Source organism: Lissotriton helveticus, chromosome 1_1 (assembly GCF_964261635.1).
Source record: "Lissotriton helveticus chromosome 1_1, aLisHel1.1, whole genome shotgun sequence".
In the NCBI taxonomy this organism is placed as follows: Eukaryota; Metazoa; Chordata; class Amphibia; order Caudata; family Salamandridae; genus Lissotriton; species Lissotriton helveticus.
The window spans coordinates 1,672,636,982-1,672,654,195 of NC_136057.1; positions in this window are offsets into that span (position 1 = coordinate 1,672,636,982).

Here is a 17,214-nt window from a genome sequence, read left to right on the forward strand (position 1 = left end):
ACCTTTTGTTGGCCATCTCAAAGTAAAGAGAAGAGTATACCACGCATTGCATGACCCATTATGAGAGAAAGGAAGAGGATTAAGTGGGGTTCCTCCCTTCTTCTGATGCCCGGGTAACATCCCACATACCCAACAGTTGGACGTGTTGGTCATATTGTGCGTGTGATGCAATATCTGAATGAAACTATTATTCAAATAGGTCTGCCTATGTCTTTCTTCGTGATAGGGCAAAGTAAAATGAAAATGTTCAGATGGAATTGGAGTGGTAGGCAGTAAATAGTCCCGTGCAGGAAATAGTCTTTCTGTAGTCCAAGCTATTACTGCTATCACCACTATTGTCGCAACAAAAAGAACCGCACCCAAAAGTCTTCTATTTCTCAGTGTCATAGGTGCCATGGTACAGTGAACAGAAGTCTCAAGAAAGCAAACTAAAAAATTAAAATATGGTGCTGAGAACCGAGGCTGCCGTTGAGTTTTTCTCCGAGATTCAAGACGGGTGTCATTACACTGGCCAGAACTGATCCCCCCCCCCCCTGATATTCCCGGCTTCCGTTTCACAAACCTCAGCTCGGTAACCAACCAGTCATGAAAAATACAAAAAAAATTTTTTTCCTTGGCCGTAGATTGTACTTCACTCCACCAGAAACAGTGTGGTCCGGGAAGGCTCCCTCCGACTCGTGAGGCGTAACAGCTGGGCTCTTCTCCGCGTCCAAGATGTCTCTGTAGTCGGACAGTACAGTAGTATTCACCAGATCTGGAGAGACACGCCGGCAGTGCGTTGAATGTATCCACCGCTTCTTATTCGTGACCCTCACAGCCGTCCGTATTGCCAGCAGCACTTGCTCAGGGCCACGCCACCTCGGCTCCAAGCTGCTGGATCTCTCAAACACCTTGATCATCACAAAATCGCCAGGATGAAGATTGTGGGCCTCTCCAATGGAATTGTCGGGGAGCGCTTCTCGAACCTGTTGATGAATAGAAGATAAATCATTTGTTAATCGTGCCAAATAATCGTTCATCATTATACAAGGCACATCATGTATCAAACGAGGCTTTGGAACTCCCCAAATATTCATCGGCCTTCCAAACACCACCTCATATGGTGTGAGGCCAGTTCGAGAGTGTGGCACTGATCTAATAGACAACAATGCCAATGGCAAAGCGTCCGGCCATTTCAAAGACGTGGATGCCACGATCTTTGCTAGCTTCAGCTTCAGAGTCGCATTATACCTTTCTACTAGACCTGCTGACTGCGGGTGAAATACAGCGTGGAACTTTTGTCGTATTCCCAAACCTTTCAGGACATGCTCCACTATTTTCCCAACGAAATGAGGACCATTATCATTCCACAAAAATTTACAAACACCATAACGTGGGAAGTACTCTTTCAGTAACACCTTAGCTGTTGTTAGTGCTGTATTATCCTTCGTGGGGTAAGCTTCAACCCATTTACTGAAAGCACACACCACCACTAGGACATACTTGAGGTTATTACAGCGCTCCAGCTGGATGTAATCCATTTGCAGTACTTCGAATGGTGCAGTAGGTGGAACGAACCCTCCTTTAGGAGTAGAGGTCCCTTTTGCAGGATTGTGCTGTAAGCATATCAGACAGGTCTGTACTATTCTCCTAGCCGTACTGGTAATCTCAGGATGCTCCCAAACTTGCGTAAGCAATTTAGTAATTGCAAGAGCTCCAATATGTGCCAGCCCATGTGCCATCTGAACCATTGCTTGCAAGTAAGCAGCAGGTAATTTCCATCTCTTCATGTCTTTGCTTCTCCAGCAACCCTCATCATCCAACACTCCCTCTATTACCCATGCTGCAAGCTCCGCTTCAGACGCTTATTTTTGTATGTCTAAAACTTCCTCTCTAGCATCATGCCATCGCTCGGCTTGCGATCTCACCACATACATAGGGGAGTCATTTTGCAACATGGCAGATTCTCTCGCTATGCGGTCTGCAAAAGCGTTTCCTTGCCCTATTTTGTCTGTCACCTTTTTATGTGCACTACATTTTATTATCGCCACCTTCCTCGGGCATAATAGTGCATTCAGGAGATCACATACCAACTCTCCGTACATAATGTGCGTTCCATGTGAAGTCATAAACCCTCGTTCCCTCCAGAGTAGGCCAAAATCGTGCGCTACTCCAAAGGCATAACGACTATCGTTGTAGATATTCACACATAATCCAGCACTTAGTTCACATGCTTTCGTTAAGGCTATTAATTCAGCTGCTTGAGCCGATTTCTGCGGTATCCGTGCTGTTTCTACCACCGTCTTAAGTGTCGTGATCGCATAGGCCGCGGAAGCTGTACCATCTGGCAATCTCACACATGATCCATCAACCCACAGTTCCCCGTCTACATCTGGAAGTGGCGTATCCTGTAAATCGACGCGACCCTTTGTTTGTTCATCAGTCAGAAAAACACAATCATGTTGTTCTTCTTCCTGGGTCTCAGTAACAGGATATGGCAATAAAGTGGCGGGGTTCAGAGTGGCGCACCTCTTCAATGTAATGTGTGGCGCCAGCAGCGTTAACTCATATCCTGTTAAACGGGCACTGGTTAGATGCTGCGTTTTTGTTTGGTTCAATAGCGCATCTACTGCATGGGGAACTAACACCAACAATTTGTGCGATAAAACTATTCCCTCACTCTGCCGTATAGCCACTGCTGTTGCTGCAACTGCTCGAAGGCATCCAGGCAGTCCTCGAGCCACAGGGTCGAGTACCGCTGAAAAATATGCACAGGGTCTCTGTTTGTCTCCGTGTAACTGTACTAAGACTGACAATGCACATCCATCCTTCTCATGCACGTACAGTGTAAAGAGCTTTGTATAATCTGGTGTACCTAACACTGGTGCTGAGCAAAGAGCTTGTCTCAATTGTTCAAAAGCATTCTGGCATTCATCCGTCCATTCAAGGGAGGTTGGTGCAGTTTTGGACAGCAATGCTAACAAAGGTTTTACAATGTATGAAAATCCTAGTATCCATTGCCTGCAAAAGGACGTCAAACCTATGAAAGCACGAACATCCTTCTGTGTGCAAGGGACTGGTGTATCTAAAATTGCTTGAATTCGGTCTGATGTTAATGCACGTCCCTCCTTAGACAAAAGATGACCAATATATGTCACCTTTGGTCTACAGTATTGCAGCTTTTTCCGTAAAACCTTGTGATTATGGTCAGCAAGAAAAGAAAGCAGGGAGAGCGTACTCTCCTCGCATTGCTCCTGTGTATCTGCCGCAAGCAAGATGTCATCAACATATTGGATAAGCGCCACCCCAGACTGCAAATCAAAAGAATCAAGCTGCCGCTTCAAAGCCTGGCTGTAAATGCTAGGACTTTCTGTGTAACCTTGAGGAACTCGACAAAATCTATAGGATTTATTATTTAATGTGAAACCGAACAAATATCGGCTATCAGGATGAATAGGAATCGAAAAGAAAGCGTTTTTCAAATCGATCACTGTAAATGTAGTAGCTGTGGGTGGAACCAGAGTAAGTAACGTGGTGATATCTGACACTACTGGGTACTGGGGTACAACTATCTTATTAATTTCTCTCAAATCAATAATGAAACGATAAACCTTGGAGTCTGTATCTTTCTTTAGAATCGGCAAGATTGGACTGTTGCAAACATTGTAGGGAACTTCCTCCACCACCCCTGCTGTTATCAAATCATTCACAATATGTGTCGAAGCCAGTTCGCCTTCTCTAGAGATCTTGTACTGGGGAACACGAGGTAATATCGCTCCCTCCTTCACAGTAATGTGCACAGGTGGAATGATCATTTTACCCACATCAGTATCAGAGACGGCCCATAACGTGCTTGGAAGGGAAGCTAATGCATCGGACTCTTGCATGAGGCACAATCTTTCAATTTCTGGGTAGTTTTCATTCAAAATAACCCGCACCCCTTCGGGGGCACAGCGTATTGTTGCACGAAAATGCTTTAACATATCAAGTCCCATAATATTATCTGGTGTATTTGGGGATAATAGAAAAGGACATGGGGCAGTGAATTTGTCAACATGAAAGGTAAGAGGTTGAGACAGTGGGCTTAGAGAAGGTGTTCCATCGAACCCTATTGCTGTAATTATTTCGCCAGACAGGGGAGCCTTGGAACCAAGTGTTTGGACAGAGCGCTACGAGTAGCTCCTGTGTCAACCAGAAACTGATCAGTAGAACCCAAAACATGTGCTGATATATATGGACCCCTCTGATCGACTGGTACCTCAACCGATTCCACACCCCATCCTACGCAATCCTAGGCATGTCTATTATCCTGTGACTCAATATGTTCTCCTTCAGTTACCTGATATTGATTCCGTCGATCAAAAGTATTATGCTCAACCTGACCACGTCCCCTCTCTTCAAACCTACCACGGTCATTCGCTCCACCTCTCGGTCCTGAATAACTATTCCGTGACCTTCCACTTCCTCGACCCCTCTGACTACGCTGTTCACGAAGTACCGGACAATCTGCAACCCAATGTCCAAACTGTTTACAGTATGCACACTGGTCCTCAGAAATGTCGGAACGCGGGGGAGACGTAACGTACGATCCTCGTTTACCCCTATCGTTCCCTCTCGATTGCGTAACATGAACTTGTGCCAACATTACCTTCGTTTTTAAGTCTTTCACCTTCTTATCATTACTCTCTTTTGCCTCTAATTCCTGTCGTTCATAATACTGAGCCATTGTTAATAAGGAAGCGGGCGTTGCAGTAGTCCATGAACTTTCACTAGCCTTTAATCGTTTTGCAATCTCCGGTAGGAGATTAGCCACATACTTGTCTACAAACAAATGTCTGCCCGTGTCCTCTGTTAATGATTGCCCACTGTAATCATGGAATGCTTCCTCGAATCGCGAAAAGAAGTCAGAAACTGATTCATCTAGCTTCTGCTTACAAGATGCCAATACTGTCCAATCTATCTTTTTAGGGGGTACAAGCGTTTTTAATTTAGTCAAGATAGCCGTCGGTAAGTCTAAAATTAACTGGCACGGCTTACATGCAGGTTCCCTATCTAGGTCAGCTCTCACTATCTCCTTCCAATCTGCACCTAATATCGTACGATCGTCAAACTTACGAATCGCTCTCCACATATCAGGGGGCAATATCAACCCAAAATAAAGATCAATATCAACTAACGTCATAATACACGAAGAAATAGCGCCCTCCACTCCTTCATAGAAAGCTGCTGGATTTTTACGGGGATCAGGCAGAGCATTCTTAAGTGCCATAACATCTGCTCTATTCCATGGCGTATAAACCCAATTGTACACAAAATAGCCCCTTGAATCTTTAGACATCTTATCATCATCCGTACCGTCCCCTTTAGGAGGGACATACAAAGGCGCGGCTTCCCGCTTAGGCAAAACATTAATCGCAACACTCTTATCTGATCCATAGATAGGGCACACTCGAGAATTTTCCGTCGATCCGGACGCTGATTGCTCCGATGCCTTTTTCGCCGCTCGCAATCGTGTCGCCTCATCTCGTAACTGAATCAACCGCCGGAAGAATTTGTCTGCATCTGAAAGAGCAAAAATACTTTTACGAAAATTCTCACGACCAACTGATACATCTTTAGGTTCCAACTGAGGAGAGTGTTTTCTAAACCGCTCAACAACTTCATCTGCAAAATGATCTAAAAAAAACAATCGTTCCTTGTCAGACCACTTACTCATAAAATCATTAACCTCTGGAACAGTTATAGCATTACTGTTAAGTTTGCGAGCAATCGAACGCAATTCCGTCATACGCTCGGTCAGTAACCTGGTACGCTGTTTATCCTGATTATCCTCGTCCGATTCCTCATCCGGAGCCGTAGGCTGAACATACGGAGGCGGGCAACGATCTAACAATGAAAAATCATCTAATTCATTAGTAAGGACAGGGTAGAGAGAACGTCTAATAGGAAACTGACCATTAACCTGTAAATTACGTTCTCGACTCTCTTTCTCTTTCTGTTCCTGCAATTCCTTCTCCTGTAGCTGTAAAGCTTTATCCCGAGCAGCCTTGCGCTGCTCTTTGTCCGCCAAGGCTTCTTCACGCTTCATTCGTTCACGCACCGCTTTCTCCCACATACGTACACAATCAAACATGTCCTGTCTAGACCTGCGCTGGAACAAACATTGTTCTACATACTGGACTTTTCGCAAGTCGAATGACCCATGTAGTGGCCATTGCAATTCACGATCAGATTTCGTATATTTATGCCATAACGTGCTATACATTATGGGAGGAAGGCCAAATTTAATGTACATTTCCCGATTAGGAGTCCCCTCTGGGGGAGCCGGCTGAGATTCATTTAATCGATAACTGGTACCATTTCCAAAACAACACATTCCTCGGAGTGTGCTGAAAACAGGCATGTTCAAAAATATCACAGAAACGTGATATTACAACAAATGGCACTTAAAAGGTACTTACTCACGATGTGCCGTTCAAACAAATTCAAAATCAGACAAATATACCTACATGCCTGTCTATGTGAGGTGCACTCCACATATAATTCAAATCATAGGTCCAAACGTTAGCTAACTCATACAAATTCAAATTCAAATTCAAAAAACCACAGTAAGTGTCAGTAGACTACCTTACCAAACATAAGCTTACCAAATATCTTCAAAAGTGTCCAGATTTCCAACTGCCAAGTTCCGTAGCCGAATCAGCCAAAACGGGCACTACACGACAAACCAACCGATCAGGATCTCAGTCGAAGACCGGCGCCACCTGGAAGGTCAGATCAGAAGGAAGGGAAAAACACCATGGGTGCCGAGACTCGGGTCACTCAGTGGCAGCGTACGCGTCCATAGCGAGTTTCCAATCCTTCGTCGTGACCTCTCCTTCGGGCATCCGAGTCGCCGATGAGTCCCTTCGTGGTCGCCAATTGAGGTATCGGGTTCTGTCAGGCCTACATACTCTGCAAAAACACTCAAACACCATAGACGGAAATTGGCACGGAAACTGAAAATGCAAAGAGACAAGTTTATTAGGACCCCATGGGGTGGTGGTACACTCCTACAGCACCCTTCGGTAATGCAAGAAGTATCACACCGAACATCGGTGCGCGACATCTTTTATACAGTTTAAAGGTAATAAAAAGATAGGCGGTACACATTTGAACAGTTTTAGGTACATATAAGGACATTTTTGGCGCACAGCCAGCATGTGGGAGGAGCTTAATACCACTGGTCAGTTAGAGGAACATTCCTAAAGAGTGACCACTCTCTCAGTCCGGAAATCGTATGTGCGCATGCGTGAAACTGACCATCGCTAAAAATAGCCTGTTGCAGGGCAAAGGGAAGGTTCATTGGCACGAAGGAAGGACAAAAGGACACTCTACCACGAGGCCGCATGTTCGTACAAAATGGAAGCCTCAAAACACAAAATGGCCCCCGTACTTAAGTCAAGTTAAATGAAAAAGGTCGTGTAGCTGAGCTAAACGCTAACTCAGGTGCTGCCAAATTACGACAACATGACTGTAAGGCAAGCTATTTCCCCATTGAGTTCTAATCCGTAAATTTCGCTGTATTTCCACTATTAAAATGTAAGAAAGGATGTGACGCTATGAACAGAGCTGCTGACTTTGGAACTGGGGAGCCAGGTTCTAGTCTTGGTGTCGCTCAACCTCCTTTAATTCACCCCAGTGCCTAAAAAATGATTTTATCTTTGTGTAATATAACTGCTGCTCATGAAAAGCACTAGAAAGAACTGCAGATTTCATTATTTTAAGCTGACCCATGATATATAAAGAAGTTTAAAATAAGTATAATATTAAATGTTTTCGCAGATTTAAACCACACACTATTCACAACACGGACACTTAAGTATCTTCTTTGGTTTAAATTAATTATGGATTTTCCGCATTTGTAATGCATCATCTGCTGCATAATCTTAATAATAATAATCTCAATAATTTTAACAAAAACATGTTTTTAGTTCCTTCTTTGCTATGCTTTTGCTATTGAAAAAATATGTTGTATGCATACTACCTGTTCTATCATTTACACTTTTCTTCCCTTTTGTGCACAGTTATTACATTATGAACATGTAAATAGTTCACATATACAAAAGCCAAGACACTGATAGTTCACTTCACCTACCCCCAAAATTCCCCATCCGCAGACTGTGATGTCTCTTCATGGCTTCTAGAAATCTCGAGGACTCAGATAATGAAACATATTGTGATCATTCCTACTGAAAAATTGCAGTGGGATGGCTGACATTTGCATTTGTGTAGTGCTGGCCACCATTTGCAGAGCACAGTACTGCTTCCCCAAACTGGCATCCATTGGCACAGAACAAGGAATGGCATGAGTTCACTGTGTCTGTCTGTTAGTGTTTGTACTAGTTCAAAGTTCGCCTTAGAAGTGCTTTGTGCAGCTTAGGGAAGATCATTTAGGTTTGATCTGTGTAAAATCTTAAGTGTGTGGGTGGGGATTGACAAAATACTGCATTTGCTGGTCGGTTGTCCATTCTTCAGCAGAAGTAAAGAAATTGCGTATTCTGTCGATCAGTGCTGTTTTCCACCCAGCTGTTGGAGGGACCTGCCTTTTTCCTTGTATGAATGTTCTTCAAGATCTGTACATATAAATGGTTTTATCCTCAACCGCAGAGATCTCATATGCATCTCTTCTACTCTTCTCACTGCTCAACCCACCAAATAGCCTTGCTTAACAATCTTTCCCTTCCCTATTGTAAACCCTACCTCTGCATCCCCCTTCACTCTAAAGCCCTACCAGCAGCAAAACTCCATTGTATATATTGTTTTGTATTGTATTGTAATTGCATTTATATAGTGCTTACTACTGCTGACGAGGTGGCAAAGCGCTTTTTCGGCGAGTAGCCCGCTACTCTGTGACCCATAGAGGATCTTGGACCATCATGATTGTATCAATGGTGCAGATTGGGCCCGCCACTACCGCACCACAGACAACCGAGCGGCAATATGCAGCTATGTAATGAGTTCCCCCCCCCCCCCCAAGTAATGTTAGAGGATAATCTCCCGTTTCACCTAGTACCAGAATTGTAGGATCCAATCGTAGACCTAAACTTATCTCCTTTATATGCAGTATTTCAGCCTTCCAAAATCATCGGGCCTGTTCACAAGCCCAACAAATGTGCGCCATATGCCCCTCCCGCTCTTGCAATAAGCACTCCAGGTACCAACCATACATGGCCTCCAATCGGACTGGGGTCAGATACCACCTCATGATGATCTTATGATTGCTTTCTTTGTATCATAAACATACTGAGGAGGACAAGGACTGTGTCCAGCTATGTGACAGGAACATTCATGCAGGGAGATTCCCAATTCTTCCTCCACTTATGGGCATAGAGTGGTTTAGCATTCGGAGGTGGGGTCCCCAACAATTGATACAGAAGAGTGATAACATTTTTCATCACATGTTTTTTAGTGCTTCAATAGGTGTAAAATCTTGCTTTTCTTGTGAGAAACATGGTTCGGAGGCGGTCCAGTGTAAAGTTGCATTCAATATTGGGTGGATGGTGTCATGGTACAGATGCTGAGTAAGCTCAATGGGGGGAGGACGTTTATCCTTGGAATATAAATCGGCTAAGGTTGTCGCACTATATATAATCTATTTACAAAACCCCTTGTCTGTCCAGCCGTGGAGAAAGTCAGGGTTATTTAACACTGTGGATAACAGCAAAGGATATGACGTAATTTTGGAACTTCTAACACTGGCTGACCAGTGGGCCAAAGTGATGCGTATAGAGAGCCACAGGGTGGGCTACAGACGGTGTCTCCTTGGGAGCCAAGGTCATAAATGAGTTTGGCCAAGAAATGCACTTCTACCTGAACCCACAATTTCCCACTGCTGGGATTATTAATTTTCAGCAATGGGTGAAGAAGTTGGGGCGCTCAAATATATTTGCCGATTTTGGGAAATCCAAGACCTCCCTCGAGCTTCTGAAAAGCGTTTCATTAGATATTCTGGAGGATTACCCTCCCCACACAAAGGAAATGTATTTTGTTTGTAGGGTCTTGATTGTGTCTTTAGGTATTAAAAGGGGTAGTATCTGGACTATGTAGAGTAGCCTGGGCAAACATTTTATTTTATTACCGACTGCCCTGCCAAACCGAGAAATTTCATATTTCCTCCACCTGTATAATTCTTTTGAAAAGTACGCCTAGTAAAGGAGTTACATTCGCTGAATAGAGTTCTTCTCTTTGGGCAGTGAGAGTGGCTCCTAAGTAGTCAATGAAAGTGGGTGTCATGCAAATTCCAGAAATTGCCACAAGGGATGTGCCTGCCTTGCTTGCAGCCAGCAGTTCTATAGCTATTGATTTAGAGTAGTTTGTTTTAAATCCAGAAACTCTGGTAAAAGAGTCTAACTGTGGATTAAGGCCTGTAAAGAGCTCTCGGGGTTGGTAACAAAACAATATATATTTTTAGAAAAACAATACAAGTTTCTAAGTATATTGTCCAGCCACTAAGCTGGTGATCAATGGATTGTGGTTTATTTTCCATACCAAAGGCTCTAAACCCAGGACGAAAATATTGGTGGAAAACAGGCATCCCAAACGAGCATCCCTTCCAAATACAGTTCTGGGTCCAATGTAGTTATTGACGCCTGCGATGGCGGCAGCTCGGGTTTGTTTGCTTCAAGTCGCAACAGCGTTTAGATCGGCTGTGCGGGTGAGTGAAGATCGGGCTTCGCCCCAAGAGTGCTTTGAGTGGTGTGAGGTTTAAAAAACACAGATAAATCGAGTGACATTCAATTTTTAAAAGAAAGCGAGACAACTGCTGCTCCCGGCTTCCGCCTCAGGAGTGAGTTTTTTCCAATTAGGCGCTAGTTATCAGCGGCCTTTTAACTGGGCGGGAGGGGGCGTGGCCTCGAAGGGGCGTGGCCAGGGTGCACGCCCTCGATGGCGGCAGCTCGGGTTTGTTTTGCTTCAAGTCGCAACAGCGTTTAGATCGGCTGTGCGGGTGAGTGAAGTTCGGGCTTCTGCCCCAAGAGTGCTTTGAGTGGTGTGAGTTTTAAAAAACACAGATAAATCGAGTGACATTCAATTTTTAAAAGAAAGCGAGACAACTGCTGCTCCCGGCTTCCGCCTCAGGAGTAAGTCTTTTCCAATTAGGCGCTAGTTATCAGCGGCCTTTTAACTGGGCGGGAGGGGGCGTGGGCTCGAAGGGGCGTGGCCAGGGTGCACGCCTGCGATGGCGGCACCTCGGGTTTGTTTTGCTTCAAGTCGCAACAGCGTTTAGATCGGCTGTGCGGGGGAGTGAAGTTTGGGCTTCTGCCCCAAGAGTGCTTTGAGTGGTGTGAGTTTTAAAAAACACAGATAAATCGAGTGACATTCAATTTTTAAAAGAAAGCGAGACAACTGCTGCTCCCGGCTTCCGCCTCAGGAGTGAGTTTTTTCCAATTAGGCGCTAGTTATCAGCGGCCTTTTAACTGGGCGGGAGGGGGCGTGGCCTCGAAGGGGCGTGGCCTGGGTGCACGCCTGCGATAGCGGCAGCTCGGGTTTGTTTTGCTTCAAGTCGCAACAGCGTTTAGATCGGCTGTGCGGGTGAGTGAAGTTCGGGCTTCTGCCCCAAGAGTGCTTTGAGTGGTGTGAGTTTTAAAAAACACAGATAAATCGAATGACATTCAATTTTTAAAAGAAAGCGAGACAACTGCTGCTCCCGGCTTCCGGCTCAGGAGTGAGTCTTTTCCAATTAGGCGCTAGTTATCAGCGGCCTTTTAACTGGGCGGGAGGGGGCGTGGCCTCGAAGGGGCGTGGCCAGGGTGCATGCCTGCGATGGCGGCAGCTCGGGTTTGTTTTGCTTCAAGTCGCAACAGCGTTTAGATCGGCTGTGCGGGTGAGTGAAGTTCGGGCTTCTGAACCAAGAGTGCTTTGAGTGGTGTGAGTTTTAAAAAACACAGATAAATCGAGTGACATTCAATTTTTAAAAGAAAGCGAGACAACTGCTGCTCCCGGCTTCCGCCTCAGGAGTGAGTCTTTTCCAATTAGGCGCTAGTTATCAGCGGCCTTTTAACTGGGCGGGAGGGAGCGTGGGCTCGAAGGGGCGTGGCCAGGGTGCACGCCTGCGATGGCGGCAGCTCGGGTTTGTTTTGCTTCAAGTCGCAACAGCGTTTAGATCGGCTGTGCGGGGGAGTGAAGTTTGGGCTTCTGCCCCAAGAGTGCTTTGAGTGGTGTGAGTTTTAAAAAACACAGATAAATCGAGTGACATTCAATTTTTAAAAGAAAGCGAGACAACTGCTGCTCCCGGCATCCGCCTCAGGAGTGAGTTTTTTCCAATTAGGCGCTAGTTATCAGCGGCCTTTTAACTGGGCGGGAGGGGGCGTGGCCTCGAAGGGGCGTGGCCTGGGTGCACACCTGCGATAGCGGCAGCTCGGGTTTGTTTTGCTTCAAGTCGCAACAGCGTTTAGATCGCTGTGCGGGTGAGTGAAGTTCGGGCTTCTGCCCCAAGAGTGCTTTGAGTGGTGTGAGTTTTAAAAAACACAGATAAATCGAATGACATTCAATTTTTAAAAGAAAGCGAGACAACTGCTGCTCCCGGCTTCCGCCTCAGGAGTTAGTCTTTTCCAATTAGGCGCTAGTTATCAGCGGCCTTTTAACTGGGCGGGAGGGGGCGTGGCCTCGAAGGGGCGTGGCCAGGGTGCATGCCTGCGATGGCGGCAGCTCGGCTTTGTTTTGCTTCAAGTCGCAACAGCGTTTAGATCGGCTGTGCGGGTGAGTGAAGTTCGGGCTTCTGAACCAAGAGTGCTTTGAGTGGTGTGAGTTTTAAAAAACACAGATAAATCGAGTGACATTCAATTTTTAAAAGAAAGCGAGACAACTGCTGCTCCCGTCTTCCGCCTCAGGAGTGAGTTTTGTGAGTAGTGAGTGCAGAGTAGTGAGTAGTGAGTGCAGAGTAGTGAGTGCAGAGTAGTGAGTGCAGAGTAGTGAGTGCAGAGTAGTGAGTAGTGAGTGCAAAGTAGTGAGTGCAGAGTAGTGAGTAGCGAGTAGTGAGTGCAGAGTAGTGAGTGCAGAGTAGTGAGTGCAGAGTAGTGAGTAGTGAGTGCAGAGTAATGAGTGCAGAGTAGTGAGTAGTGAGTGCAGAGTAGTGAGTAGTGAGTGCAGAGTAGTGAGTAGTGAGTAGTGAGTGCAGAGTATTGAGTGCAGAGCAGTGAGTGCAGAGTGGTGAGTGCAGAGTGGTGAGTAGTGAGTGCAGAGTAGTGAGTAGTGAGTGCAGAGTAGTGAGTAGTGAGTGCAGAGTAGTGAGTAGTGAGTGCAGAGTAGTGAGTAGTGAGTAGTGAGTGCAGACTAGTGAGAAGTGAGTGCAGAGTGGTGAGTGCAGAGTGGTGAGTACAGAGTGGTGAGTGCAGAGTGGTGAGTGCAGAGTGGTAAGTAGTGAGTAGTGAGTGCAGAGTAGTGAGTGCAGAGTAGTAAGTAGTGAGTGCAGAGTAGTGAGTAGTGAGTGCAGGGTAGTGAGTAGTGAGTGCAGAGTAGTGAGTGCAGAGTACTGAGTGCAGAGTAGTGAGTAGTGAGTAGTTAGTGGTGAGTGCAGAGTGGTGAGTGCAGAGTAGTGAGTGCAGAGTAGTGAGTAGTGAGTGGTGAGTGCAGAGTGGTGAGTGCAGAGTGCAGAGTGGTGAGTGCAGAGTGGTGAGTGCAGAGTAGTGAGTGCAGAGTAGTGAGTAGTGAGTGATGAGTGCAGAGTGGTGAGTAGTGAGTGCAGAGTAGTGGGTGCAGAGTAGTGAGTGCAGAGTAGTGAGTAGTGGGTGCAGAGTAGTGAGTAGTGAGTGCAGATTAGTGAATAGTGAGTAGTGAGTAGTGAGTGCAGAGTAGTGAGTAGTGAGTGCAGAGTAGTGAGTAGTGAGTGCAGAGTAGTGAGTAGTGAGTAGTGAGTAGTGAGTGCAGAGTAGTGAGTGCAGAGTAGTGAGTGCAGAGTAGTGAGTGCAGAGTAGTGAGGGCAGAGTAGTGAGTAGTGAGTGCAGAGTAGTGAGTAGTGAGTGCAGAGTAGTGAGTAGTGAGTGCAGAGTAGTGAGTAGTGAGTGCAGAGTAGTGAGTGCAGAGTAGTGAGTGCAGAGTAGTGAGTAGTGAGTGCAGAGTAGTGAGTAGTGAGTGCAGAGTAGTGAGTAGTGAGTGCAGAGTAGTGAGTAGTGAGTAGTAAGTGCAGAGTAGTGAGTGCAGAGTAGTGAGTAGTGAGGGCAGAGGAGTGAGTAGTGAGTAGTGAGTGCAGAGTAGTGAGTGCAGAGTAGTGAGTAGTGAGTGCAGAGTAGTGAGTGCAGAGTAGTGAGTGCAGAGTAGTGAGTGCAGAGTAGTGAGTGCAGAGTAGTGAGTACAGAGTAGTGAGTGCAGAGTAGTGACTGCAGAGTAGTGACTGCAGAGTAGTGAGTAGTGAGTGCAGAGTAGTGAGTGCAGAGTAGTGAGTGTAGAGTGGTGAGTGCAGAGTGGTGAGTGGTGAGTGCAGAGTGGTGAGTGCAGAGTGGTGAATGCAGAGTGGTGAGTGCAGAGTAGTGAGTGCAGAGTAGTGAGTGCAGAGTAGTGAGTGCAGAGTAGTGAGTGCAGAGTAGTGAGTAGTGAGTAGTTAGTGGTGAGTGCAGAGCGGTGAGTGCAGAGTGGTGAGTGCAGAGTAGTGAGTAGTGAGTTCAGAGTAGTGAGTAGTGAGTTCAGAGTAGTGAGTGGTGAGTAGTGAGTGCAGAGTAGTGAGTAGTGAGTGTAGAGTAGTGAGTAGTGAGTGCCGAGTAGTGAGTGCCGAGTAGTGAGTGCAGAGTGGTGAGTGCAGAGTGGTGAGTGCAGAGTGCAGAGTAGTGAGTGCAGAGTGCAGAGTAGTGAGTGCAGAGTAGTGAGTGCAGGGTAGTGAGTGCAGAGTGCAGAGTAGTGAGTGCAGAGTAGTGAGTGCAGAGTAGTGAGTAGTGAGTGCAGAGTAGTGAGTGCAGAGTAGTGAGTGCCGAGTATTGAGTGCCGAGTAGTGAGTGCCGAGTGGTGAGTGCCGAGTGGTGAGTGCAGAGTGGTGAGTGCAGAGTGGTGAGTGCAGAGTAGTGAGTGCAGAGTGCAGAGTAGTGAGTGCAGAGTGCAGAGTAGTGAGTGCAGAGTAGTGAGTGCAGGTTAGTGAGTGCAGAGTAGTGAGTGCAGAGTAGTGAGTGCAGAGTGCAGAGTAGTGAGTGCAGAGTGCAGAGTAGTGAGTGCAGAGTAGTGAGTGCAGAGTAGTGAGTGCAGAGTGCAGAGTAGTGAGTGCAGAGTGCAGAGTAGTGAGTGCAGAGTAGTGAGTGCAGAGTAGTGAGTGCAGAGTAGTGAGTGCAGAGTAGTGAGTGCAGAGTGCAGAGTAGTGAGTGCAGAGTAGTGAGTGCAGAGTAGTGAGTGCAGAGTAGTGGGTGCAGAGTAGTGAGTGCAGAGTAGTGAGTGCAGAGTAGTGAGTGCAGAGTGAGTGTGCAGAGTGAGTGTGCAGAGTGAGTGTGCAGAGTGAGTGTGCAGAGTGCAGAGTGTGAGTGCAGAGTTGTGAGTGCAGAGTGTGAAGTGTTTGAGTGTGTAGGGTGAGCAGTGTGTGAGCGTGCAGGGTTAACAGTAGTGAGTGCAGAGTAGTGAGTGCAGAGTAGTGAGTAGTGAGTGCAGAGTAGTGGGTAGTGAGTGCAGAGTAGTGAGTAGTGAGTGCAGAGTAGTGAGTAGTGAGTAGTAAGTGCAGAGTAGTGAGTGCAGAGTAGTGAGTAGTGAGGGCAGAGGAGTGAGTAGTGAGTAGTGAGTGCAGAGTAGTGAGTAGTGAGTGCAGAGTAGTGAGTAGTGAGTGCAGAGTAGTGAGTGCAGAGTAGTGAGTGCCGAGTAGTGAGTGCCGACGAGTAGTGAGTGCCAAGTAGTGAGTGCCTAGTAGTGAGTGCAGAGTAGTGAGTAGTGAGTGCAGAGTAGTGAGTGCAGAGTAGTGAGTAGTGAGTGCAGAGTAGTGAGTGCAGAGTAGTGAGTGCAGAGTAGTGAGTGCAGAGTAGTGAGTGCAGAGTAGTGAGTGCAGAGTAGTGAGTGCAGAGTGGTGAGTGCAGAGTGGTGAGTGGTGAGTGCAGAGTGGTGAGTGCAGAGTGGTGAATGCAGAGTGGTGAGTGCAGAGTAGTGAGTGCAGAGTAGTGAGTAGTGAGTGCAGAGTAGTGAGTGCAGAGTAGTGAGTGCAGAGTAGTGAGTAGTGAGTGCAGAGTAGTGAGTTCAGAGTAGTGAGTAGTGAGTGCAGAGTAGTGAGTGGTGAGTAGTGAGTGCAGAGTAGTGAGTAGTGAGTGTAGAGTAGTGAGTGCCGAGTAGTGAGTGCCGAGTAGTGAGTGCAGAGTGGTGAGTGCAGAGTGGTGAGTGCAGAGTGGTGAGTGCAGAGTGGTGAGTGCAGAGTGGTGAGTGCAGAGTGGTGAGTGCAGAGTAGTGAGTGCAGAGTGCAGAGTAGTGAGTGCCGAGTAGTGAGTGCAGAGTGCAGAGTAGTGAGTGCAGAGTAGTGAGTGCAGAGTAGTGAGTAGTGAGTGCAGAGTAGTGAGTAGTGAGTTCAGAGTAGTGAGTAGTGAGTGCAGAGTAGTGAGTGCAGAGTAGTGAGTGCCGAGTATTGAGTTCCGAGTAGTGAGTGCCGAGTGGTGAGTGGTGAGTGCAGAGTGGTGAGGGCAGAGTGGTGAGTGCAGAGTAGTGAGTTCAGAGTGCAGAGTAGTGAGTGCAGAGTGCAGAGTAGTGAGTGCAGAGTAGTGAGTGCAGATTAGTGAGTGCAGAGTAGTGAGTGCAGAGTAGTGAGTGCAGAGTAGTGAGTGCAGAGTGCAGAGTAGTGAGTGCAGAGTGCAGAGTAGTGAGTGCAGAGTAGTGAGTGCCGAGTAGTGAGTGCAGAGTAGTGAGTGCAGAGTGCAGAGTAGTGAGTGTAGAGTAGTGAGTGCAGAGTAGTGAGTGCAGAGTAGTGAGTGCAGAGTAGTGGGTGCAGAGTAGTGAGTGCAGAGTAGTGAGTGCAGAGTAGTGAGTGCAGAGTAGTGAGTGCAGAGTGAGTGTGCAGAGTGAGTGTGCAGAGTGCGAGTGCAGAGTTGTGAGTGCAGAGTGTGAAGTGTGTGAGTGTGTTGGGTGAGCAGTGTGTGAGCGTGCAGGGTTAACAGTCTGTGAGCGTGCAGGGTGAACATTGTGTGAGCGTGTAGGGTGAGCAGTGTGTGAGCGTGTAGGGTGAGCAGTGTGTGAGCGTGCAGGGTGAACATTGTGTGAGCGTGCAGGGTGAACAGTGTGTGAGCGTGCAGGGTGAACAGTTTGTGAGTGTGC